This window comes from Macaca thibetana, chromosome 18 (genome assembly GCF_024542745.1).
Source record: "Macaca thibetana thibetana isolate TM-01 chromosome 18, ASM2454274v1, whole genome shotgun sequence".
In the NCBI taxonomy this organism is placed as follows: Eukaryota; Metazoa; Chordata; class Mammalia; order Primates; family Cercopithecidae; genus Macaca; species Macaca thibetana.
In genome coordinates this window covers 60,797,770-60,819,864 of record NC_065595.1, presented here as the reverse complement: position 1 = coordinate 60,819,864, position 22,095 = coordinate 60,797,770, and the positions used below count along the sequence as shown (strand labels likewise).

Below are 22,095 nucleotides of genomic sequence, written 5' to 3'. Positions count from 1 at the left end.
AATTGCTCCAGAGGCTAAGTGAAGAAAGACAGCTTGTAAATTTATTCTATGAAGTAGTACACAAAAAGCACAGAAGAAAATCTGCAGCATAATATTGGTGTAAAAATCTGAAATAAATTATTAGCAAAGACAACTTAGTAGTCAATTAAAAGAAGTCATTTCAAGAACGTGAGGGTGGTTCTATATTAGAAAATATATTGACATACTTCATCTTTGTTATAGATCTAAGGTGAATCGCATAAGCATCTCCAAAAGTTCCAGAAAAGCATGAAAAAGTTAAAGGTAAGCCAGTTGCCATAGACCACATATTGTCTGATTCTATCCATATGAAATATCCAGAACAGGTAGCTCTAGTGAAACAAAAGCAGATTAATGGTTGCCTAGGGTAGGAGGGTAGGATGAGGAGTGAGGAAAGTAATGGGTATAGAGTTTCTTTTTGGGGTGATAAAAACATTCTGAATTTAGATTGTGGTGATGGTTGCATGACTCTGGATATTCTAAAATTGTATACTTTAAATGGGTTGATTGCATGGTACATGAATTATAATCTCAATAAAGCTGTTAAAAAAAAGTCAGTGTACACTCTGGATTAAAATATTATTTACGCCGGGCGCGGTGGCTCACGCCTGTAATCCCAGCACTTTGGGAGGCCGAGGCGAGCAGATCACGAGGTCAGGAGACAGAGACCATCCTGGCTAACATGGTGAAACCCCATCTCTATTAAAAATACAAAAAATCAGCCGGGCGAGGTGGCGGCGCCTGTAGTCCCAGCTACTCGGGAGGCTGAGGCAGGAGAATGGCGTGAACCCGGGAGGCGGAGCTTGCAGTGAGCTGAGATCGCGCCACTGCACTCCAGCCTGGGCGACAGAGCGAGACTCCGTCTCAAAAAAAAAAAAAGAAAAAGAAAAAAAATATATATATATATTATTTACTTTAAATTAAATATTCTTAAATTGATTTTTAAAATCTCTCTCAACCTCCAAGCCAACATCAACTTTGATGAGGGAAGCAACAATGTTTCTTCATAACCACTTGGGACAAAGCAGGGATATGTACTCTCAGTGCTGTTACTTAAGGCTGTTCAGAGAAACAAGCCAATGCAATTAGACAAAAGACAGAAATTAGAGACATCAAATTTGGAAAGAGCAAGACAAAATTATCATTATGTGAACTGCTATTATTGTAGACATAGAAAACATAAAAGTAATCAAGAAAAAATATAAAATTGTAATAAAATCCAGTAAGATGGATGAGTATAAAATTAATATACATACATCAATAGCTTTTATATTTGCAGATTACAATGACATACCATTTAGTTGAGGAAAAATCACTGTATATATTCATACTAGTCACCAGCTCTGTGACCTAAGAGAAGCTACTTAAAATTTTGGCACCTCATTTTCCTCACATCTGAAATACGGAAAAGAAATCTCTGGCTCCAAGAGTTTCTCTAATGACTAAAGGTAATAATTATTCAATAAATGCTGGTGCTCTTCTCTAGCCCTTCCTCTAAGAATAGGATACAATGTCTCTCTGAATTGGTTCCCATTACTGTTGGTGGAGGCAGTGCAGACTGATAACCTGAATTACGTCCGGATGTCCATTTCTTCCCTATGGCAAATGACAACCTTGTGCCATGTCTTGGGATAGAAAGTGAGCTTCTTCTTTAGCACCAACTTTAATCTATTAACAGTGCAAGCTAGGGGTGCCATGTTGAGAATAATTGTGAGGTTACCTGTGGACTAGGTGAGAAAAAAAATCTATAATTCATTATGACTGACTTTCTTAGGGAATCAGAAGAGGGTGTGTATTTATGGGAGCAAATTCTGCACCAGAATATGCATCTCAGTTTTCTCCTTTTCTCCATTTTCCTTACAACAATTTTAGCTAAAATTCTTTTATGATTAGGATCAAAAATTACAAATATGGCATAAATGCATACTTAGTTATTATTTATGGTCTCCTGGTAGCAGATACTTGCTTTTCATTAAATGATAGACAAGATTTATTAGTCATAGAAGCAAATATTTCAAAGGCAAAACACAGAATAATGCTCGTTATAGTAAAAAACCTCTCTCGTCACCTTTACAATTATACTATTATTTTATCAGACTTTAGAGATAGTATTCTTTGCATTTGAATTTAAATTTTATTAAAGTCATGAAATCAATAGAACAGTATTATTAAACATAATATATTTTCAAAAACCTCCAATACACTAGAACTTCTGTTTTTTAAAAAGTATCATTCTTCAAATTAGTCATACTAGAATGCTAATTACTTATTCAACTGATATTGTTATTGTTTGAATTATTTTCTGAGTTTCTTCTTGCAATTATCATCATAGCCTGTGGTACTTTCTTTTGAATATGTGGAAATAGTTAGAAATAATTTACAGACAACTTCTAGGGAAGAAAATATATGTTCCAGTTGAATTGTCTTGTTTGGCACTAAAACAAGGAAAAAGTTTAAGTTTTGACTGTAAAGTAGTAAGATTGGCTTTTCAGTTTGTGGCTTATTCATTGCCTCTAAAAGCACTTGTATACACACATACATACACACACACACACACACACACCACACACACATCCAAAATGTTTTGAGTGATTGCATCATTGTTACAGTAGATTCCCCTTGCATCATTGCCAGAGTAGATTCATAACAAGTCATTTTGGTCCCTTATCTTGTGTTTCTACTACCTAAATCAGCTTCAGACCAGCAGAAATAGACGTACCCAAGTTTCTCATGCAATGAGTTTCCCAATAAACTGAATGCATGGTGGGATAATGGATTGCATTCCGATAGCTGTGAGGTTCAATACTGGCATTGCTGCTGTGTAATTTTCAAGGTAATCTCAGGCAGCCTTGATGTTATTGTTATTACATGACATAACAGGTTGTTAGGATAAGTGAGATAAGATGCAAGGTACCAAGACCCAGTGCAAGCACTCACCGTCTGTGCCTGGTTATTTTCAATCAGGTTTGGAATAAACTGGGGATATAATGAAATACTAAGAATAATGATATCTTCTCGTTATTTTTATTCTACCACAGAATTGTGCAATTTCTCCATACACTAATCTTTTATAAATAGACCACCACTGGTTTCTGAATATTTTCTATGCCATAGGCAATTTTCTTTCTGGACATCTTTGTTATATTCAGCCTAAGACATGATTTAATCTGTGATCCTGGAACAGTATGCCTGAAAGGGGAATCATTGAGGGTTACTCACACCTAAAGTTAAACTCAGGGAAGAAGTCATCTTCTGAGATTCCAGGGACAGAGAGCTCCAGGGGTCTGAATTAGAACTTGTACTCTCTGTCTTATAATTAAATTTGTAACAATTACTGCTGACCAGAGACTTCAACATTGAGTACTAGTGATCTAATTAAGGCCAATTATTCTCAGAACAATTCCTACAGTGCTTTAAGACAAGTAGTAGAGGCAGAATTATAGAAGTGGTAATGTGACACGGCTCTCACAGGGATAGCAGGGACTTCATTTTTGATTTGGGTTTTGATCTGTTCTAGATGTGATATTGTGACTAGGAAGGAATTGATGCCTTTCTTGGGGGCTTTATTTTTCTAATTTTCCTCTGAACCAGTAAATATATTAAGTTTGATAATTGTGAAGCATCAATGTCATCTACTAGGTATATGTTTCAGAAACGATAGTTTAAAATCTTGATTTTTCCCCTTAAAATGAAAGGTATATTATTTTTACAAATTTCATAATGATTATTTGTTGATAAACCCATTGCAATGTACTTTTGTTTTTGTTTTTGTTTTTGTTTTTGTTTTTTTGAGACAGAGTCTCGCCCTGTCACCCAGGCTGGAGTGCAGTGTCGCGATCTCGGCTCACTGCAAGCTCCTCCTCCCAGATTCACACCATTCTCCTTCCTCTGCCTCCCAAGTAGCTGGGACTACAGGTGCCAGCCACATGCTCAACTAATTTTCTTTTGTATTTTTAGTAAAGACAGGGTTTCACCGTGTTAGCCAGATGGTCTCCATCTCCTGACCTCATGATCTGCCCGCCTCAGCCTCCCAAAGTACCTTTTTTGCTTTATTCAGTACAATTTACAAATGAAAATAGTACATATTTATGGACTATAAAGTGATGTTTTGATACGTATACATTGTGAAATGGTTAAGTCAAGCTAATTAACATATTTATCATCTCACATACCTATCATTTTTTTGTAGTGAAAACCTGTAAGGTTCAGCAAGTTTCAAGTATACAATGTATTGTTATTAACTATAGTTACCATGTGTAAAATAGATTATTATTCTTTCACTGAATTGGTCCTTTAGTTAGATCTAGATAGAAAGACACGAACTCCCTTTGGAAGGTCCTGGTTTCTGTTGGTGAATCTGTTAGCAGTTCAAAGAAGTTGAGCTGTTCACCGGGCATGAAGGTTTAAGACCACGGTTCCCACTGATGGAATCAAGTTTCTTTCTAGAAGTTGCTGTATTGAGTTGGCTGTAATGCATATCAGCAAACTATGGTAGGAAGAAATAATGTTGCATTATCATGAGGAGCAAATAGCTGGATGAAAACTCCTTTGTAGGGACTCTAACTAAAAACTACATAAAACCTTGGGCCCATTTGGAGCACACATAGCTTACGAGGTCTTTGAATCAAACATAATATATAATTGGGGGGTGCCCAAGATGGCCAAATAGGAACAGCTCCGGCCTCCAGCTCCCAGCGTGAGTGACACAGAAGATGAGTGATTTCTGCATTTTCAACTGAGGTACCGGGTTCATCTCACTGGCACATGTTGGACTGTTGGTGCTCGTCAGCAGGTGCAGCCCGACCAGCAAGAGCTGAAGCAGGGCGAGGCATCACCTCACCTGGGAAGCGCAAAGGGAAAGGGAATTCCTTTTCCTAGCCAAGGGAAACTGAGACACACAACACCTGGAAAATTGGGTAACTCCCACCCTAGTACTGTGCTTTACCAAGGGTCTTAGCAAACAGCACACCAGGAGATTATATCCCACACCTGACCTGGAGGGTCCCACCACGTGGAGCCTCCCTCATTGCTAGCACAGCAGTCTGAGATCTAACTGCAAGGCGGCAGCGAGGCTGGGGGAGGGGTGCCCGCCATTGCTGAGGCTTAAGTAGGTAAACAAAGCCACCAGAAAGCTCGAATTCGATGGAGCCCACCACAGCTCAAGGAGACCTCCCTGCCTCTGTAGATTCCACCTCTGGGGACAGAGCATAGCTAAACAAAAAGCAGCAGAAACCTCTACACATGTAAATGTCCCTGTCTGACAGCTTTGAAGAGAGCAGCGGTTCTCCCAGCACGGAGGTTGAGATCTGAGAACGGACAGACTGCCTGCTTAAGTGGGTTCCTGACCCCTGAGTAGCCTAACTGGGAGACATCCCCCACTAGGTACAGACCAACACCTCACATCTCACACGGCTGGGTACACCTCTGAGATGAAGCTTCCAGAGCAAGAATCAGACAGCAACACTTGCTGTTCAGCAATATTCTATCTTGTGCAGCCTCCGCTGCTGATACCCAGGCAAAAAGGGTCTGGAGTGGACCTCAAGCAAACTCCAACAGACCTACAGCTGAGGGTCCTGACTGTTAGAAGGAAAACTAACAAACAGAAAGGACACCCACACCAAGACCCTATCAGTACATCACCATCATCAAAGACCCAAGGCAGATAAACCACAAAGATGCGGAAAAAGCAGTGCAGAAAAGCTGGAAATTCAAAAAATCAGAGCACATCTCCCCCTCCAAAGGAAGGTAGCTCATCACCAGCATTGAAACAAAGCTTGATGGAGAATGACTTTGACGAGTTGAGAGAAGAAGGCTTCAGTCGATCAAATTTCTCAGAGCTAAAGGAGGAACTACGTACCCAGCGCAGTGAAATGAAAAACCTTGAAAAAAGAATGGATGAATGGATAACTAGAATAATCAATGCAGAGAAAACCATAAAAGAACTGATAGAGATGAAAACCATAACACGAGAACTATGTGACAAATGCACAAGCTTCAGTAACCGACTCGATCAACTGAAAGAGAGTATCAGTGATTGAAAATCAAATGAATGAGGTGAAGCAAGAAGAGAAGTATAGAGAAAAAAGAGTAAAAAGAAATAAACAAAGCCTCCAAGAAATATGGGATTATGTGAAAAGACCAAATCTACGTCTGATTGGTGTGCCTGAAAGTGACGGGGAAAACGGAACCAAGTTGGAAAACACCCTGCAGGATTTCATCCAGGAGAACTTCCCCAACCTAGTAAGGCAGGCCCACATTCAAATTCAGGAAATACAGAGAACGCCACAAAGATACTCCTCGAGAAGAACAACTCCAAGACACCTAATTGTCAGATTCACCAAAGTTGAAATGAAGGAAAAAATGTGAAGAGCAGCCAGAGAGAAAGGTCGGGTTACACACAAAGGGAAGCCCATCAGACTAACAGCAGATTTATCAGCAGAGACTACAAGCCAGAAGAGAGTGGGAGCCAGTATTCAACATTCTTAAAGAAAAGAATTTTCAACCCAGAATTTTATATTCAGCCAAATTAAGTTTCATAAGTGAAGGAGAAATAAAATCCTTTACAGACAAGCAAATGCTTAGAGATTTTGACACCAACAGGCCTGCCCTACAAGAGCTCCTGATGGAAGCACTAAACATGGAAAGGAACAACCGGTACCAGCCATCGCAAAAACATGCCAAAATGTTAAGTCCATCGATGCTAGGAAGAAACTACACCAACTAATGAGCAAAATAACCAGCTAATATCATAATGACAGGATCAAGTTCACCCATAACAATATTAATTTTAAAGGTAAATGGACTAAAGGGTCCAATTAAAAGGCACAGACTGGCAAATTGGATAAAGAGTCAAGACCCATCAGTTTGCTGTATTCAGGAGACCCATCTCACATGCAGAGACACACATAGGTTCAAAATAAAGGGATGGAGGAAGATCTACCAAGCAAATGGGAAAAAAAACAAAAAACAGGAGTTGCAATCCTAGGCTCTGATAAAACAGACTTTAAACCATCAAAGATCAAAAGACAAAAAGAAGGCCATTACATAATGGTAAAGGGATCAATTCATCAGGAAGAGCTAACTATCCTAAATATATATGCACCCAATACAGGAGCACCTAGATTCATAAAGCAAGTCCTTAGAGACTCACAAAGAGACTTAGACTCCCATACAATAATAATGGGAGACTTTAACACCCCACTGTCAACATTAGACAGATCAACAAGACAGAAAATTAACAAGGATATCCAGGAATTGAACTCAACTCTGCACCAAGTGGACCTAATAGACATCTATGGAACTCTCCACCCCAAATCAACAGAATATACTTTCTTCTCAGCACCACATCGCACTTATTCAAAAATTGACCACATAGTTGGAAGTAAAGCACTCCTCAGCAAATGTACAAGTACAGAAATTATAACAAACTGTCTCTCAGACCACAGTGCCATCAAACTAGAACTCAGGACTAAGAAACTCAATCAAAACCACTCAACTACATGGAAACTGAACAACCTGCTCCTGAATGACTACTGGGTACATAACGAAATGAAGGCAGAAATAAAGATGTTCTTTGAAACCAATGAGAACAAAGATACAACAACCAGAATCTCTGGGACACATTTAAAGCAGTGTGTAGAGGGAAATTTATAGCACTAAATGCTCACAAGAGAAAGCAGGAAAGATCTAAAATCGACACCTTAACATCACAATTTAAATAACTAGAAAAGCAAGAGCAAATACATTCAAAAGCTAGCAGAAGGCAAGAAATAACTAAGATCAGAGCAGAACTGAAGGAGATAGAGACACAAAAAGCCTTCCAAAAAATCAATGATTCGAGGAGCTGGTTTTTTGAAAAGATCAACAAAATTGATAGACCACTAGCAAGGCTAATAAAGAAGAAAAGAGAGAAGAATCAAATAGACGCAATAAAAGATGATAAAGGGGATATCACCACCAACACCACAGAAATACAAACTACCATCAGAGAATACTATAAACACCTCTATGCAAATAAATTAGAAAACCTAGAAGAAATGGATAACTCTCCCAAGACTAAACCAGGAAGAAGTTGAATCCCTGAGTAGATCAATAGCAGACTCTGAAATTGAGGCAATAGTTAATAGCCTACCATCCAAAAAAGGCCAGGACCAGACAGATTCACAGCCGAATTCTACCAGAGGTACAAGGAGGAGCTGGTACCATTCCTTCTGAAACTATTCCAATCATTAGAAAAAGAGGGAATCCTCCCTAACTCCTTTTATGAGGCCAACATCATCCTGATACCAAAGCCTGGCACAGACACAACTAAAAAAGAGAATTTTAGACCAATATCCCTGATGAACATCAATAAAAAAATCCTCAATAAAATACTGGCAAACCAAATCCAGCAGCACATCAAAAAGCTTATCCACCATGATCAAGTGGGCTTCATCCTTGGGATGTAAGACTGGTTCAACATACACAAATCAATAAATGTAATTCATCATATAAACAAAACCAAAGACAAAAACCACATAATTATCTCAATAGATGCAGAAAAGGCCTTTGACAAAACTCAACAGCCCTTCATGCTAAACACTCTCAATAAATTCGGTATTGATGGAACGTATCTCAAAACAATAAGAGCTATTTATGACAAACCCACAGCCAATATCATACTGAATGGGCAAAAACTGGAAGCATTCCCTTTGAAAACTGGCACAAGACAGGGATGCCCTCTCTCACCACCCCTATTCAACATAGTGTTGGAAGTTCTGGCTAGGGCAATCAGGCAAGAGAAAGAAATCAAGGGTATTCAGTTAGGAAAAGAAGACGTCAAATTGTCCCTGTTTGCAGATGACATGATTGTATATTTAGAAAACTCCATTGTCTCAGCCCAAAATCTCCTTAAGCTGATAAGCAACTTCAGCAAAGTCTCTGGATACAAAATCAATGTGCAAAAATCACAAGCATTCTCATACACCAGTAACAGACAAACAGAGAGCCAAATCATTAATGAACTCCCATTCACAATAGCTTCAAAGAGAACAAAATAGCTAGGAATCCAACTTACAAGGGATGTAAAGGACATCTTCAAGGAGAACTACAAACCACTGCTCGGTGAAATAAAAGAGGACACAAACAAATGGAAGAACATACCATGCTCATGAATAGAAAGAATCAATATTGTGAAAATGGCCATACTGCCCAAGGTAATTTATGGATTCGATGCCATCCCCATTAAGCTACCAATGACTTTCTTCACAGAATTGGCAAAAACTGCTTTAAAGTTCATATGGAACCAAAAAAGAGCCCACATTGCCAAGACAATCCTAAGTCAAAAGAACAAAGCTGGAGGCATCACGCTACCTGACTTCAAACTATACTACAAGGCTACAGTAACCAAAACAGCATGGTACTGGTACCAAAACAGAGATATAGACCAATGGAACAGAACAGAGTCCTCAGAAATAATACCACACATCTACAGCTATCTGATCTTTGACAAACCTGACAAAAACAAGAAATGGGAAAAGGATACCTTATTTAATAAATGGTGCTGGGAAAATTGGCTAGCCATAAGTAGAAAGCTGAAACTGGATCTCTTCCTTACTCCTTATACGAAAATTAATTCAAGATGGATTAGAGACTTAAATGTTAGACCTAATACCATAAAAACCCTAGAAGAAAACCTAGGGAATACCATTCAGGACATAGGCATGGGCAAGGACTTCATGTCTAAAACACCAAAAGCAACGGCAACAAAAGCCAAAATTGACAAATGGGATCTAATTAAACTAAAGAGCTTCTGCACAGCAAAAGAAACTACCATCAGAGTGAACAGGCAACCTACAGAATGGGAGAAAATTTTTGCAATCTACTCATCTGACAAAAGGTTAATATCCAGGACCTACAAAGAACTCAAACAAATTTACAAGAGAAAAACAAACAACACTATCAAAAAGTAGGCAAAGGATATGAACAGACACTTCTCAAAAGAAGACATTCATACAGCCAACAGACACATGAAAAAATGCTCATCATCACTGGCCATCAGAGAAATGCAAATCAAAACCACAATGAGATACCATCTCACACCAGTTAGAATGCCAATCATTAAAAAATCAGGAAACAACAAGTGCTGGAGAGGATGCGGAGAAATGGGAACAGTTTTACGCTGTTGGTGGGAGTGTAAACTATTTCAACCATTGTGGAAAACGGTGTGGCGATTCCTCAAGGATCTAGAACTAGAAATACCATTTGACCCAGCCATCCCAATACTGGGTATATACACAAAGGATTATAAATCATGCTGCTATAAAGACACATGCACATGTATGTTTATTGCAGCACTACTCACAATAGCAAAGACTTGGAATCAACCCAAATGTCCATCAGTGACAGACTGGATTAAGAAAATGTGGCACATATATACACCATGAAATACTATGCAGCCATAAAAAAGGATGAGTTAATGTCCTTTGTAGGGACATGGATGCAGCTGGAAACCATCATTCTCAGCAAACTATCACAAGAACAGAAAACCAAACATCGCATGTTCTCACTTATAGATGGGAATTGAACAATGAGATCACTTGGACACAGGAAGGGGAACATCACACACCGGGGCCTATTGTGGTGAGGGGAGAGAGGGGAGGGATAGCATTAGGAGATATACCTGATATAAATGATGAGTTAATGGGTGCAGCACACCAATATGGCACATGTATACATATGCAACAAACCTACACATTGTGTGCATGTACCCTAGAACTTAAAGTATAATAATAATAATTATTATAATAATAAAAGAAAATGTAATCAAAAGTGTTTCCTAAAAAATCAGAGTCAACCCATTAGAATTAGTCAAATATCATCCATTGAGATACTGCATTTCTTCAAATATTGCCCTCTTCTATTTCTCATTTGCTATGTATTATTTTACAGAATGTACCTCAACCAATATGATTTCAGTAATAATAAAAGACAGCTCAGTAGTAAAATCAAAGTCAAAATTTTTGTCATTTCATATACTCATGCCTGAAGTTAACATATTTAAGGGTCCACATGCTTCCAACTCTGTAACGATGTACTCAAGTTCTAGGCTTATTGTGTGGCAATACCAAGTGCTTTAGTAAAGGGTTTCTCAGACAGTTGTCTGTGGACCACCAGCCACAAAATCTCAAGGATGCTAATGAAAAGGATGGATTCTTGGCCCTGTCTTCAGAACTATTGAGTTAGAATATCTAGAGGGTATGTCTAATGAAGTTTAATTCTGGAAATAGCACTCATTGGATTAGAAGAAGCAGTTCGTATCTTCAAGGTAGTGAAATTAAACACAAATAACTTGGCACAACTGAAGTTTTATTTGTAATCACACCACTCAAGAACTAACAGTTGATTTGGGGACAGACAGATGAATAAGCATGTAATTATAATACAGTGTGATAATTCTGAACCAGGAAGTATTACTTACATTATGCAGGATAAAAGAGGAAGTGACTTATTGCTTGCAGGGAGGGTTGGAAATGCTTCACTACTGGAAGATCAAGGAAGGAGTTGCTCATTAGAGACAGTGGAAGTCTCACGGAGCAGAGTAGCATAGCAATTTAGCTGTGCTGGGTGAATTTTGCTTCATTGAGATAGTACAAAGCCAGATCCAGCGTAAAGGGTAAAGAATCAATAAGAAATGGTTACCTTCTTGGGACGATTTCCAAGCTACCCTTAAATTTTTAAGCAAAGTTGTATTATGATGAAAATATTAGTCAAAGATTGTTCTAGGGATGTTATAGTTTAGATATCTATCATCTCTAAATCTCATATTGAAATGTAATCCCTAATTGTATTAGTCTGTTTTCATGCTGCTAAAAGGACATACCTGAGAGCTGGTAATTTATTTAAAAAAAAAAAAAAAAAGGTTTAATGGACTCACATTTCCATATGGCTAGGGAAGACTCATAATCATGGTAGAAGGTGAAGGAGAAGCAAAGGCATGTCTTACATGGCGGCAGGCAAGGAGAAGTGCTGAGCAAAAGGAGAAAAGCCCCTTATAAAACCATCAGATGTCATGAAAACTCACTCACTTTCCCAAGATCAGCGCAGGGAAGAAATCTGACCCATGATTCAATTACCCTCCACTGGGTCCCTCTTATGAACGTGGGGATTGTGGGAACTACAATTCAAGATGAGATTTGGTTGGCGACACAGCCAAATCATATCATCAATGTTGGAGGTAGGGCCTAGTGGGAGGTGACTGGATCATGGGAGTGAGCAGATTTCTCATGAATGGTTTAGCACCATCCTTTGGTGCTGTCCTCATGACAGAGAGTGAGTTCTCATGAGAGAGATCTGGTTGTTTAAAGTGAGTGGCACTTCCACTCACTCTCTATCTTGCTCCTGCTCTTGCCATGTACTGCCTGCTCCTTCTTCACCTTCTGCCATGACTAAATGCTACTGGAGGCCTCTCTAGAAGCTGAGCCGATGCCAGCCCCAAGCTTGTACAGCCTGCAGAACCATATGCCAATTAAACCTCTTTTTAAATCATTTACCCAGTCTTGGGTATTCCTTTATAGCAATGCAAGAACAGTTTAACACAGGGGATTATGGGTTACATGGGCTAAATTAAAAATAAGAGACCCAGAGATAAACCAAGAGGCATTTGTAGACCAGGCATACAGAGATGAGGACCTGATCTAAGTTAGGGGCTGTGTAAATTAGAACAAGAGGGTAAATAGAAATGGCATTTTGGAGCCAGAAACATCAGCACTTGGTAAATGTATTCTGACCTAACACTTGTACATGGAGTGATTCACTTTTCTATATTCATAGCTTAAGACTCAATCATTATTTTCTAAAATGAGATTTCATCCCTTTTTGTGTATTTTGACTGTGGCAAATATAAAATCCTTCCCTGATGTGATGAATTATTTTAACATTATAACTTTATTAATACCTCCCCAACATGTAGCTCATATGGAAATATCCTTCCATTAAATTTTTGATAATGCCATAATAGACTAAGGAAAAATATATTCTACTGGTAATTATTTTGTGTCCTGAAGCTTCATTAAGCTCCTTCTCTAGGCTTCAGGAAGATGTATGTGCTGTATTAATGGTCTATCGCCTAGTAACATGATTTTTAAAATGAAGGGTAAAATTACCAAGGCGCAATCAGTATGAATGATGGAGAAAGTGAGATAATGAAAACATAGTGTGGGACCCTCCTTGACACAATGTATCAGCTGAGAATGTACAAATTAATTTAGGCATTAAATGCTTGGAACTCAAATCTTTCAAAGAGATTTTTTTTTCTTTTGCAGTTAGCATAGCACTTAGGTAGGACAAGGATAACCTAGTCAAGTATTCTTAAAGAGACACTACGTTAGAATTATACTATTTTTGATATAGAGGAAAACTACACAGATACATAATTCTTTAGAGACTCAAGAGTAGGAAGTCAGCAAACTGTGGCCAGGAGGGAAAATCCAGCCTGCTGCCTGTTTTTCCTAAGTAAAGTTTTATTGGAACACAATCACCCTCATTCATTCATGTATCATCACTGGCTGCCTTTGTGTTAAAACAGCAGGGTTAAATAGTTGCAACAGAGACTTTATGGTCTGCAAAGCCTGAAATATTTTTTGCTTGGGCTTTTATTGCCACCTGCTTTAAAAATAAAAGTTTGTTGACCCTGCTCTAGAAAGAAAAATAATATTAGAGCAGCACAAGAAGGTGGTCTATTCTAGTGCCTTTGAAGCTCCATTTTTGCTCTTTCCTATTTCTAGATAGGGAGTCAGAAATTACATCATTCACTAGTGTCCTTCTTTCTTGTAAACATTAGGACTCGGTCATTCAAAGTCATTGAAATTGCTCCCTAACCTCAACCTTTCCCTACCCTTCTTACCTGGTACTCTGAGCTCCAGCCACACTAGCCTTCTCGCTGTTTCTGAAAAACGCCATGTCGTCTTCATTTCAGGACTTTTCAGCAATCTGGAGTTCTCTTGCCCCGTATTTTCTCATGGATGGTTCCTTCAGTTCTCAGCTTCAATGCCCTATGCTCAGGGAGGGCTTTCCTGCTCACCAGATTCATAGCATTGTCCTCCTACTCCATCACTTGTTAACTCACTTCTCTCTTATATTGTTCCACTGCATGAATCACTCTCTGAAATGGTTTAGTCTACTTTTTATTTAGTTACTGTCTGTTTTCTTCATTAGACTGTCAACTCCAACACCTCGAGCACTGTCTGGCACATAAGAGGTCTCCATATTTGTGATGGTGGCTGTTGAAATGCTCTGCTGTAAGGCAAAGAAGGCAATATAATCCAGAGGGCAACAGAGCCTGATTTAGATTCGGAAATATATTTATCCTCATGTAAATTAATGTGTGGAAAAGTTCATAATTTCACAGACACTTAAGGTCTAATTTTACTTTCACAATATTCCAGGGAACCTCAACAAACTCCTGATTGAAAAATGTCTGTCTTTGTATGATTTTTAGAACATCTCAATATTCTGTTTTAAAAGTAAATATACCCTCTTCAGCTCCAAATTCTTGCCTAATGCTTGGGTTATTTTAGTAGCCATTTTTAGTCATTCCAGTTTTCAGCTATAACATTAACTTGAGAATGAAAGCAGAGTTACATAACAAGTGAACAGCCTCCTCAGTTATGACTAACTTTATGTATTGGTCTCACTATTTGTATATGCAAGAATATATATGCTGAAAATCCTACTGAAACCTAAATGACCTCATTTTTAATCACTGAACTTCAATCCTTCTGGGCTTTCAAAGTAACCCTTTCTAGGAAAGAAGGCTCAGTTATATTTGCTGCTTTAATTTTCAGATAAAGTCCATCTACTGTGACATACTGTTCTCATTAGCTAAGCAAATGAGGTGACAGAATCTAGGTGGGCAATTCTTAGTGTGAAAGAAACAGCCATTTGACTCCAATTAAAGAGATATGGCTTGGTAAATCTCTAGCGCTTTCACGAATTCAGTGACACTGTTTCAGATATTGTCAAGTAAACTTGATAGTAGAGAATTAAAGAAAAAATGTTACTCCAGCTAGCTTCCCTCGCTCAAGATACTTGGAATGGAGTGCGGGTTACACAGCTTGTATTCTAGAGGGTTTGAACTTTTTCAATGTTAAACATTCCCAATTCAGCACAAAGAAGTGTTGTTTATGTAGTATTGTTGACTTATGAGACATTTTGGGCTCTGTGCACTTAAATACATCACCAGAGTTACTCTTTAATTAGTAAGATGCTGGAGTACTATTTAGTAAATTACTCCTGCAGTGAATTAAATGACCTCCTTTTCTTTGGGAAAATAAAACCAAAACTTTGTCTTCTTGTGAACTTAATTTATACCTAATTTATGATCAGAGTTGATTTTGGTTTTAAAAACATATACTTTTATTTAAAGCTCACTTGTGACTTTTGTTCTGACTGGCATTAACTAGATTTACAAAACTGCTCGGTTTTCATACCCACTAGTATCAATTGGTAACACCATTGTTAGTCCTAGCTCAACTGTATTGGATTATTTGGTGTTAACTGGACATTTCTGTCAGGACACTTTTCTTGATATTGCAAAATCTCTGAGTTATGGACAAAATTGTGTCTGCCAAAATCATATGTTGGAACTCTAACCCCCTATGGGGTGACTATATTTGGAGACAGGGCCTCTGAGGAGGTCACTAATGTTAAGTGAAGTCGTTAGTGTCCTTATAAGAGGAAGAAATGCCAGGGAGCTCTCTCTCTCTCTCTCTCTCTCTCTCTCTCTGTGTGTGTGTGTGTGTGTGTGTGTGTGTGTGTGTGTACATAGAGAAGAGGCCATGTAATAACACAGTGATAAGGCAGTCGTCTGCACATCAGGAAGCGAGACCTCACTGGAAATCAACCCTACTGGCGTGATCTTGGACTTCTAGTCTCCATGACTGTGACGGGTAAATTTCTGCTATTTAAGTCCCCCGTCTGTGGTATTTTTGTTACGGCAGTCTTCAAGACAAATACATTCTTTATTTTAAGAAAGATGTTTGATATTTTTTATGCTTTTGAGAATGACGATCAGTGATGCTGCAGAGGACTATATAGGAAAAATCATAGAGGAGTCCCTGAGAAGTTAAAACTATCATTGGAACATCTGAGAAGCCACACACCAACAACTAGGAATAAATGCACACTGAAGGCACATCAAAAAGCTTTCCACAAGCGGTCTGGGTTTGATAGAAATGTATTTGTTTTAAATCATATTCAGAATGGTTCAGGTAATCAATTATCTGAAGAATTTTATTAAGAGCTATAGGATTTACAGCTAATATTAGCAAGAGCTCCCAAGGTACTGCTATAGTGAACTTTCAGTGTAATACACATTGATTCATAAAGGTAAGGGTGACCCTGCCGAGAAATGAAATACTGAGTCAGGTTATTTTCACACGGTCCCTGCCTGAGGTGAGTTTTAGTGTGGAATGGTCACCGGTTGGGTATAACAATCTGGGATGAAGGAGTGATGGGTGCATCCCACAGTGTCCCAAGATGGTTGCTTAGTTCCAGGATAGTTTCTCTCCTGGTCCTAAGCTCTCTGCTAGAGAAGAATTGTAATTTGGGCTGCTTGGCTTTTTTCATTCATACCCTCTTAGAATTATTTTTCTTTCAAAGTTGTGTTGTAGGTGAAAATGGCTGAGTCCTAGAAATATAGCTGAGAATGAGTAAGGAGAGAGAGTTGCTCCCCCTAAGCACATTCTCCCCCACTGAAGGCCTTTTGAAGTGACCTCAGGAAGATCACAGAATAGAAGTTCCCCCCAGCTTCACCCCCACTACAGAAATACAACCAGAAACTATTCAAAGACAAAAATACCATCCTGAATCCACCAGAACCTGGAGAAGAAGTGGAGACACCCACTGGGCACACAATTGAGAGGAGTTGCCAGCAGTAAGAGAAGCCGCCATTTTAGACTGCACCGCACCTCCCTCAAGCCATCAGAACTTCACTCCCAGAGAATCTCCACACGCAGGATTTCTGAGGTGGAAGGAGGGAATATGGAGGTAGACATTTGATCTCTCCACTAGTCAGGGAATCTTCCTGGGAAGCCCACTCTGGTCATATCCCATGGGAATCACCGGAAGTGCCAGTAGTGCTGAAGCACCTGAGGTAAACTGGGGGATGAAAAGCAGGGGTGCTGATTGCAGTAACTGGCATGGATACCTTGGCAGCTGCTATGCAGTCTGATCAGCAGAGATACCATGCTGAGGAGATTGGCTGGTGCCACAGGGCTGCAGAGGGTACAATAAATCCCTGGCTGGATATCCCACAAAACCCAGCTGCTTGAGTGCAGCCTTCCCCTGACTGGGAAACAATTGAAAGGTCAGTAATTAAGCTCCAGGTTTGTTTAAATCTTCCCCAGACAGGGCAATTAGTTCCTGTGCAGTGTTTTAGTTCTGGTGCTCACTAGAAGTCCTCCCCAGAATAGGAAGCCACAGCAGACCAATAATTAAGTTCTGATTTTAAGTAGTAAATGTCTAAAACCACCAAAGAACACCTGCAAAAGCTGGAAGGCGTGGCTGTCTCCTCCAATGCACAGGTATCAATGTAAAGACACAAGAATTATGAAAACTCAGGGAAATATGACACTCCCTAAAGAAACCAACAAAGCTCCAGTAATGGACCCAGAATTAAAGATCTGTGATATGTCCAACAAAGAATTCAGAATAATCCTTTTAAATGACTTTCAACTATTTTTAAAAACTGTTTTTAAAAACCAGCCTGTCTTGCAAGCCTGCCTCTGTGGTCTGACTTGCTGATGTTAGGCCCTGCAGAGTTGGTCAAGGTTAGATTATGTGGGGGTTTGTAGATGACAGCAATGAGTTTGGATTTTCTTTCCTCTGTGCCATCAAAAAGAAGCACAATGACATTGTTTGGTTTACATTTTAAGTAAATGTTTAGAATAGATCGTAGCAGGTTAAGAATGAAATTAGGGAGACCAGTTATGCTGCTTCAGTAGAAGAGGCAAAAAACCATGGTATCTGGATAAAGGTGGCAGTGGTGAACACGGAAAACAGTGGATGGATGCGGGTAATAATTTGGAGACAGAGCCAACAGAAGTTGCTGCTGAACTGAATGAGAGGGTGGTGATACAAGAGAAAAGGCAGAATTGAGGATGACATCTGCATCCGGGGCTTCAGTAATTGGATAGTGGTTCCATGCACAGAAATGAAAAGTGTTGTGTGAAGCAGGTTTTCAGAGGAAAATTAAGAATTCCCTTTTGGACTTGTTAGTTTTCAGATTCCTGTTAAATATCCAAATGTCAGACAGTTAGATTCACTAGCATGGAGTTCAATGAAGTGAGTTCCTTGAGATATAAATTTGGAAGTTACACTTTTAAATGCTCAACTGGCATTTAAAGTCATGGGTATGGATGAAATCACCTGGGGGTGAGGAATTAGGTAAGGTGAAAAATAAACAGATTAATCCACCATCCTTGTTCTCAAATAATGTAGGTGAGAAAATATACATCTATATATCTATATGTATACCTATATATGATTATATAAGTAGTAGAACTCCAAAATCACTCACTGCCTCCAAGCTCCATTTTTGTTCTTCCAACTGCAGATAATTTACTCCCTGATAAGGTAGTTGAATCTACAGCCAAACTTTGGCCTCTTTCCTGCTTTCCTTGTTTGAATCAGCTTGACCTTGAATTGGCAGGAATGATTGAATCTTCCATTATTTTAGTAAAAACAAAAACAAAAACAAAACAAAACAATCACCATTACCCCACAAAGCTTTTCTTTTCTGCACAGCTGAAACATCTGAATATGGTGCTCCAGAATCCTCTTGTAATTCAGCAGATTTGGTGACATCAAAAATATTTTATACTTGAGAATACTGGTTTCTCTAGAACAAATAAAGAATTCTTGATTCAGTGTGATACACTGGTACTCTCCTCCCACCCCGCATGGACGTTTGCAGGCATCTGCCCAAATAATGGGCATCCTCATCCTGCCTGATTCATTAAGGAAAAACAAGTTCACCTGACAATGTAAATAAAGATGGGAGAAGGAGAAATGGCAAGGCCAAAGGAGCATTTTATAATTCTCAAGAAGTGAGAAATAGCATTTCATTTTAAAAAAGAAAAGTGTGCTCTTCAAAAAATAATTTTCAATTTCACCTTTAAGATCTGCTATAAAAGAATCTTCCCTCACCTTTGCTTTTGTTAAGTTCCATAATCTCACTATTTAATGTTTTAGAATCTGGGCTACATAAAAGTTGCATTTTTGAGAAACTTGAACAAGGGCAAGGATTTTTCTTTTCTTTTTTTTTTTTTAAACAGTGATAACAGTAGCAAATATAACTGCAGAGATTGCTTTTACTTTTAAAAAATTTTTAATTTTAAGTTATGGGATACATGTGCAGGACATGCAGGTTTGTTACATAGGTAAACGTGTGCCACGGTGGTTTGCCATACCTATCAACCCGTCACCTAGGTATTAAGCCCCGCATGCTTTAGCTATTTATCCTGATGCTCTCCCTCTCCTCCGTGCTCCCTCAGCAGGCCCCAGTGTGTGTTGTTCTCCTTCCTGTGTCCATGTGTTCTCATTGGTCAGCTCCCACTTATAAGTGAGAACATGTAGTATTTCGTTCTCTGTTCCTGTGTTAGTTTGCTGAGAATAATGGTTTTCAGCTACATCCATGTCCCTGCAAAGGACATTATCTCATTCCTTTTTATGGCTGCATAGTATTCTATGGTGTATATGTACCACATTTTCTTTATCTAGTCTATCATTGATGGGCATTTGTGTTGATTCCATGTCTTTGCTATTGTGAATAGTGCTGCAAATGAACATATGTGAACATGTATCTATATAATAGGATGATTTATATTATTTTGGGTATGCACTCAGTAATGAGATTGCTGGGTCAAATGATATTTCTGGTTCTAGGTCTTTGAGGAATCACCACACTGTCTTCCACAATGGTTGAACTAATTTACATTTCCACCAACAATGTAAAAACATTCCTATTTCTCCATAGCTTTGCCAGCATCTGTTCTTTCTTGACTTTTTAATAATCGCCATTCTGACTGGCATGAGACGATATATCTCATTGTGGTTTTGATTTTCGTTTCTCTAATGAACAATGATGTTGAGCTTTTTTTCATATATTTGTTGGCCACATAAATGTCTTCTTTTGAGAAGTGCCTGTTCATGTCCTTTGCCCACTTTTTAATGGGATTGTTTGGTTTTTTTCTTGTAAATTTGTTTAAGTTCTTTGTAGATTCTGGATATTAGACCTTTGTCAGCTGGAGAAACTGCAAAAATTTTCTCCCATTCTGAAGGTTGTCTGTTCACTCTGGTGATAGTTTCTTTTGCTGTGAAGAAGTTCTTTAGCTTCATTAAATCCCATGTGTCAATTTTTGCTTTTCTTGAAATTGCTTTTGATGATTTCATCATTAAATCTTTGCCTGTGCCTATGTCTTGAATGGTATTGCCTAAATTTTCTTCTAGGGCTCTTACAGTTTTGGGTTTTACATTTAAGTCTTCAATTCATCTTGAGTTAATTTATATATAAGGTGTAAGGAAGGGGTCCAGTTTTAATTTTCTGCATATGGCTAGCCAGTTCCTCCAGCATTATTTATTAAATATGAAATCCTTTCCCCATTGTTTGTTTTTGTCAGGTTTGTTGAAGATCAAATGGTTATAGATGTGTGGTCTTATTTCTGAGATCTCTACTCTGTTCCATTGGTCTATGTGACTATTTTTATATCAGTACCATGATGTTTTGGTTACTGTAGCCTTGTAGTATAGTTTGAAGTTGGGTAATGTGATGCCTTCACTTTGTTCTTTTTGCTTAGGATTGTCTTGGCTATGTGGGCTCTTATTTTGTTTCATATGAACTTTAAAGTAGTTTTTTCTAATTCTGTGAAGAATGTCAATGGTAGTTTAATGGGAATAGCCTTGGTTCTATAAATTACTTTGAGCAAAAGCTGGAAGCATTCCCCTTGGAAACAGGCACAAGGCAAGGATGCCCTCTCTCACCACTCCTATTCAACATAATATTGGAAGTTCTGGCCAGGACAATCAGGCAAGAGAAAGAAATAAAGCGTGTATTCAAATAGGAAGAGAGGAAGTCAAACCATCTCTGTTTGCAGATGACATGATCCTATATCTAGAGATAGTTTCTTAAGATGATAAGCAACTTCAGCAAAGTGTCAGGATACAAAAGCCATGTGCAAAAATCACAAGCATTCCATACAGCTACAACAGACAAGCAGAGAGCCAAATCACAAATGAACTCCCATTCACAATTGCCACAAAGAGAGTAAAATACCTAAGGATACAGCAAACAAGGGAAGTGAAGAAACTCTTTTAGGAGAACTACAAAACACTGCTCAAGGAAATCAGAGAGGACACAAACAAATGGAAAAGCATTCCATGATCATGGATAGGAAGAATCAATATCGCGAAAATGACCATACTTTTGCTTTTATTCCTCCTCACCACACTCTCCACACACCAAAGCATGAAGGAGGGAAATGTTGTATCCAAGTGAAGCCGAAAGGGATATGTCAGGCTACAATCCATCCATAGGAGGTAGATCCATGGGAGGTAGACAAGAAGCTTAGGATCAGCAGTGCCAAAGGGAGCTATCTTTATTTCCAACCACCCTCTCTCTTATTCCATGAGAATAACTGGTGGATAAGAGAGAAAAATACATAATTTGAGTAATGGAAAAAAAGCTTTATATTTGATATTGCTTTTTTGTCACAGAAAAGCAAGCTGGTTCTAGTTAACATCTTCCTCCTAACAACTCACCTCTAACATCTGAAAAACGGTACAAATATCATTGGTAAAATATGCTTTCCTAATAGGAAAACATCCTGTTCCTGAAATTAAGGATGGCCATAGAACTACATTCATTCATCTATTCTCTTCTCATTTTGTTTATCTTCTCATTAAATTTACCTAGCACTTTCCTGACAAAAATGCACTTAACTTCTTCTCTAGGCCTTCAGCTCTGCTACTGGGGCCTCTTTGAGAAGTGTCAAAGTGGTTTCCAGGTCACCAGAGCACTGGATCCCCATGCTGATTCCATTC

The 22,095-nt window shown here is 38.6% G+C and overlaps 1 long non-coding RNA gene across 1 annotated transcript in view; it reads left to right on the top strand.

The window, feature by feature from the left end:
• LOC126941019 (uncharacterized) overlaps positions 1-22,095 on the top strand; it is a 70,808-nt gene that overhangs the window by 24,609 nt on the left and 24,104 nt on the right. Inside the window, exon 2 of the long non-coding RNA XR_007721050.1 lies at positions 223-282. This is a non-coding gene — a long non-coding RNA (uncharacterized LOC126941019). The remainder of the gene's footprint in view (positions 1-222; positions 283-22,095) is intronic.